We start from the raw sequence: 6,021 nt of genomic DNA on the forward strand, positions 1-6,021 counted from the left end.
GTGCACTAATCTCTTTGGAGATAAAATTCACTAGTGTGTAACTAAATGTTAATTTTTTTTGCAGAAAATACAGTACCATGCCTGAATTAATTGTTAATATTTAAAATATTTCATTCCTTAATTCCCTCATTTGCTTTTTTGCCCATGGCCTACTCAGTCCCTTTGTTTGGCAGAATCCTGCAAAATATATGTTACCCACTACTGAGATTGTTGAGCCCCCAATGTGTTTGTATTGATTTGTTTCTGGTGGTAGCTTGTCCTAAAATGTGTGTAGCAAACAGGTATTTTACGATAAATTGTTATGTAGTGCATGCTCTGTGTGGAATTCAGAGGAAAACCCAGATTCAGTGATTAACAATGCCAAAAATGCAAGTAATTAGCCATTGTTCAAATAACAGTGGTGCTATTTCTCTTTTGTGGCCTTTTAGACTTCTTTTGTCCTAAAATTCCATTTTATTGGGAAACCAATTTCCACCTGGTCTTTCTTGACAGAGTTTTTTTCTACTTTGAACAGTTTCTAAATAAAATTCTGTATTTCAAGAGTGTCATGTCTTCTGAAATTTGTTTTGCTCTGGGCATAAAGAAATTTTTAGGTTTTAGTACTACAGTATCTGCTTTTTTCTTATATTAGGGCTAATCTTTTCAAATTCCTCTTTTTTTGTCAAATGTGCTTACCTAAGTCTGCTTCCTTTTTTCTTCATTCATATTACCTTTCTCTGTCTCCTGCTGTTTTAAATTCTCTTTACTGTGGGAGATTTTTCCTTTCAGAAGTTCAAAGCTTGACCTAGCTTCTGTGAAACCTTAGGCCATGTCCTTCTGAGAAATGCAGCAGGAATGTGCTTGGCAGAGGATTATAGGGAATGAATTGAATAATGTATATCATATATATATTCTTTTTTTGGGAACTACATTTGAAAGGTATTTAACAATCTCTTTTTCCCTCCTTTATAAAGTTCCATGTTTTTAGAAATGGGTTTAAAAGGCAACTTGCTGCCATTGTCAGTACAAAATAAAGTGAAATGGGTGGAGTGTAGATATTTATATGGTTTTTAGAATACTTAGCAGTTATGGGTGATCTAGAAACTCAGCTTGATAATTTTGGCTAAGGATGTACCCACATTACTTTCTCTAGAAGTTAATGGTATATGTTCTTTGAAATGGTACCCAACTTCCAAAGAAAATTGACACCAGATGTGTTCGTAATCTACAAGAAGATACCTCCAGGAGTACATGAAGCTTGTAAAAACACTGTTGGGTGTTCTCACTAACTTGAGAAGTAACTTGGTATGGGGTAAAGCTGTTACTGTGTGTACCTGTGTCCTAAGCCCCTTGACCTGGCACTTTAGGCTGAGGCATATACTTTTTTTTTTTTGAGATAGGGTTTGCCTGTGTAGTTCAGACTGGCCTTGAATTTTGTAACCTGTGCTGGGTTTGAACTCATGGTGATCTTCCTGCCTCAGGCTCTCAAGTGCTGGATTATAAAGGTTTTTCTTTGTGGGACTGGGGATCAAATTCAGGACCCTGCGCTTGCCAGGCAAGCGTTTATTCTACTGAACCATCTCCCTGGCCCTGGGATTAAAAAGTTTTGATGTGATTACTTCAAGTTAGATTATTGGTGCTGTCAGTTTGAATAGGCTGCATGGTTTGCTTGATAAGCTCAGTTGTACAGGAGATAAACAAATGGGTCCCCTCATAGGATGTGGATGTAGGGTTCATTCTTCAGGTTGTTAAACTCAAAGTGATGATTTTCACAGTTCCCTGGGAAACTGGTTAAGCATAACATTTTCTGAAAGCCCATCCCCAGAAACTCAGAGTTGAGATATTACAAATCTATATTCTAATGCATATGTTACCTGTGCTTGATATAGTCCTCAAGCTTTTGGGCCCTACACAGATACCTACACTTTGAAGTAGACTTACAGTTTCTCGAGACAGTCCCACTGTATAGTTCAGGTGGACCTTGAACTATGTAGCCCAGGATAACAGGGATCCTACCTCAGCCTCCCAAGTGTTGGCATTACAGGTGTGCGCCACCATGCCCAGCCACAATTTTACTTTATTTTTTGCAGAACCGGGGATTGAACTCAGGCCCTTGCGTTCGCCAGGGAAGCACTTATTCTACTGAGCCATCTCCCTGGCCCCCAGCCACCATTTTAAATGAAGATGCAGTTACTCAGATTTATTGATTAAAATAAATGATTCTTTCTTCAAGATTACTCTCTAGGATGTAATATGGTTGTGAAAAGGAAAATTTTTCTTTTGCTACTGCTCAGAACCAAGGTGATTCTTTAATGAAATTTTCATTAAGAATTGTTCTGAGGTTAGTAGAATGTCCTTTGATGATGTCTACCATGGTTTGTAATTTGCTTAGTTCACAGATACTGTAAAACGTAGGCTTTAAACCTGATCAACCTGCTCAGATTAGCTTGCTGGCATGTGGGTGACCCAGAACTGACTGTAATCAGCATGGGAAGTACTGTAATCACTTTGAACATAGCCAGGCCTTCTCTGTGATCAGTGTGCTCAAATCACCATTGTATGGTGTGACACTGTTGCTGTTCGCAGTATGTCATGCTTTGAATTCACACATTCAGTTTATACAAACTGGATGAGTTTGTATTCATTTCTGAATCTTAATGACATGTACTTTTTTCTCATAATTTTCAAAAGTTGAAATATAACTTGAGTGGGCAGAGCTATATCTAAAGGCTCAAGGAGGGAGTCTGTACTTCTGTGTTGAACTTATAGTTAGTGCCGATAACATCGGGGACCTCAGCCAGGTTGTTACGTGGCTGTGATAGTCTGTTTTCTCCTCAGCACACTGAATTGGAAAGCAGTTACTTTACTGGATGAGAGTATAGAAATTTTCTGTTGGTGTCACAGTTACGTACTTCATTAATTTGGTTGTATAGATGAGCAAGTCTGGCCTTAGAGCCAGATAGCTAGGTTTTCTAAATCTAGAGCCTTGTTTCTTTAATTTTATGAAGTTTAACCCTTTATTTTGTTTTTTTGCTTGTTTGAGACAAGGTCTTGCTATGTGACTGGCCTTCAATTCATGACAATCTTCCTAAGTCTCCCAAATGCTGGGATAACAGGCATACCACCACACCCAGCACCCTCATTTTTTTTTTTAATATAGTAATTCCCAACTTACTAATATTTGAGTTGTAAACTTTCACAGATACGAGCAGACCTCGCGTTATGAACATTTGTAGTTGCAAACAAATAGTGGAAGTAGCTCATGTGTCTCCCGGACATTGTCACATTTGTACTTACAGTACGGTGTGTAGTATATAGTAGTGCAGTGTGCTCAGTCAGCCCAGAATGTGATAGGAAGCAAGAGGAAGAGCAGTGGTGATGTGGAGCGTACTGCTAGGAAGCACAAAGTAGTAACCATGGGAACAAAAGTGAAAAATAACAGTGTAAGACTTACTTCGTTGAAGTTATGAAGGAACCCATATGAATGTTGCCCCAGAATGGAACCCATTTGTGAGTTGGCGACTTATTGTATTGGAAACTGTCATGTCCTGAATGCAGAAGGGAACTAACTAGGCTTTGTATGTTTCTGACTATGGAAAAAGGTTCTTTGTCCTGTAACCATTTGAAAGCAAACTAGATTATCCACTGAAGTCTAGAACTACAAATAGCACTAAAAGATAGAAGTATATGGGCTGGTGAGATGGCTCAGTGGTCTAAAGCACCTACTTAGAACAAGCTAAGCTAAGCAAAAGCACAGGGACCGCGGTTCAATCCCCCAGCACCACATGCCAGCCAGCCCTGCCCCCTGGTGGGCTGAGCTGGCCACACACACACACCCACCCACACACACACACACACACACACACACACAAAATAAAAGAAGTATAAAGTGATCTATTAGCAGTTTTGAAGTTCTATAAAATATTTGGGCTTATTTGATTTTTATAAATTTCTCCCAAAAGGGTGGGGTCATAGCTTCATGTTAGAGAGCTTATGTAGGATACCTAAGGCCCTAGTCTCAATCCCTAGCACTGCAAGGGAAAACATTTTTCCTTTTACTTCTGATTTTTGTTTTAGAATTTTTATGTCATCTCTGTGAATTGTTGGTAAGTCTGGGTGACTGAGGACAGGTATCAGGCAGAGGAGAAAGAGTATTCTGGTGATTTTAGTTTTAGTTTTGGTGAAGTGAGATGTGGAAAGCTTTTTTCTTTTTTTTTTTGGCGGAACCAGGGATTGAACTCAGGTCCTTGCGCTTGGCAGGGAAGCGCTTATTCCACTGAGCCATCTCCCTGGCCTGTGGAAAGCTTTTGATAGGTAAAATTTATTCTTTTAGGATAAGCTGCAAATCTGGCTTTATGGTTCTTAATAGTTCCTGGTAGGAATAAAGATCTTATTAAAATTTAACCACATATATGTATGGTTGTACATACCTGTACTCTAACAGACTGAGGCAGGGGGATTGCAAGTTTGAGCCTAGCCCGGGCAACATAGTGAGATCTTACCTCATAATAAATAATAAAAGGGTAGGGGCTGGGGATATAAGCCAGTGTGAAGGCCTTGCATTTAGTCCTTAGTATGGGGGAGAGGGTGCTTAACAGATGGTCACAAATTGCAAGATAGATTATCAAATTTAAGTCCAAGGCGACATACAAATGTGTGTGGGTCTGTAGCTAGCAAGTTCCCCCCACCCCATGTTAACCAAAATAAATGAAGGTGACAGTATTGCAAGTTTGAAGGCCATGGACCAAGAGCTGAAGCCAGGGTCTTCCTATATGTTGTGTGTGTCTTGGGTCTGCAATGGATGAGATTTCATTGGCTCAGTAGGATGAGCCTTTTTGGTTCAGAAAATGTTCTGTAGCTCTGTAAAAGCCACTGGGATAGTGGAACAGGAAAAATGGCAAGAGTGTACAATGGATGCTTCCAGGGGAAGGCCATCTTTTGGGTTTTTTTTGGCCAGCTCAGCCCACCCTGAGGGTGGTGGTGGGGATCGAACCACGGTCCCCTGCGCCTGCTTAAGCTTGCCTGAGCAGGCACTTTAGACTGCTGAGTTATCTCGCTGGCCCCATGGAAGGCCATTTTGGTTCAGAGAAAAGCACAACTTCTTAGCATTGTGTGCATTTCTCTTACACATGGATTCTAGAAAAATTCTCAGAGTGAAAGTAATATAACTTGTATGTTTTACTAAATACTTTGATTTCGACTCTAAAATTAGAGGAAGCTTGGACAGAATTAAGTGATTCAGCGCATGTTCAGCTTTTCCTGTAGTTTGCAAGTCTTGCTAAGAATGTCCATCTCAAATCTTTTGCTACGAAATCTGTCATCTCACTGAGAATCTTTTATGGTTTATACTCATCTATGCTTTGATGACTTTTAGATTTCTTTCATTGCTTTTCAAAAATTGTTTTATCAGAATGGGAACCCATTTATATATTTTATTACTTTTGGGAGTAGTAGTGGGAATTGAACTCAGGACCTTGTGTTTCCCTGGCAGGCACTCATACCTCTGAGCTATGTCCCTGGCCAGTTCACATATTTTAAGGTACTTCCAGTGATTTAAGATTTAGCATAACTTCAAGATCATCTGGATTTTAGCATTCCAAAGTTTTCTGACCTGATAAAACTTATTTTTTTCTTCAAAATAATACATGAGAAATACATTATTAATTGTGTCTGACTGCTGTTTCTACTTTGAAGCTTGTTTATTTTTAATTTTTTTGCCTTTTTGAGACAGGGTCTTGCTATGCAGTTCAGGCTGGCCTTGAGCTCCCTTTGTAGCTTAAGCTGGTCTTGATCCTGTCTCAGTCTCCCATGTGCTGGGATTTACAGGCATAGGCTATCACACCCAACTTCACTTTGAAGTTAAACCCTTCTGGAGAGAATGGAATGAACAGTGTTTTTGGTTGTTACTTTTTTGAGACAGGGTCTCCCAACGCAGTTCAGGCTGAACTTGAACTCAATATGTAGTGGAGGCTGGGAACTCCTGGTGATCCTCTTGCCTCAGCACCTGGGATTACAGTCCTGTGCACCATGCCTGTCACTAAT

Source organism: Octodon degus, unplaced genomic scaffold (genome assembly GCF_000260255.1).
Source record: "Octodon degus isolate 3935 unplaced genomic scaffold, OctDeg1.0 scaffold00037, whole genome shotgun sequence".
NCBI lineage: Eukaryota > Metazoa > Chordata > Mammalia > Rodentia > Octodontidae > Octodon > Octodon degus.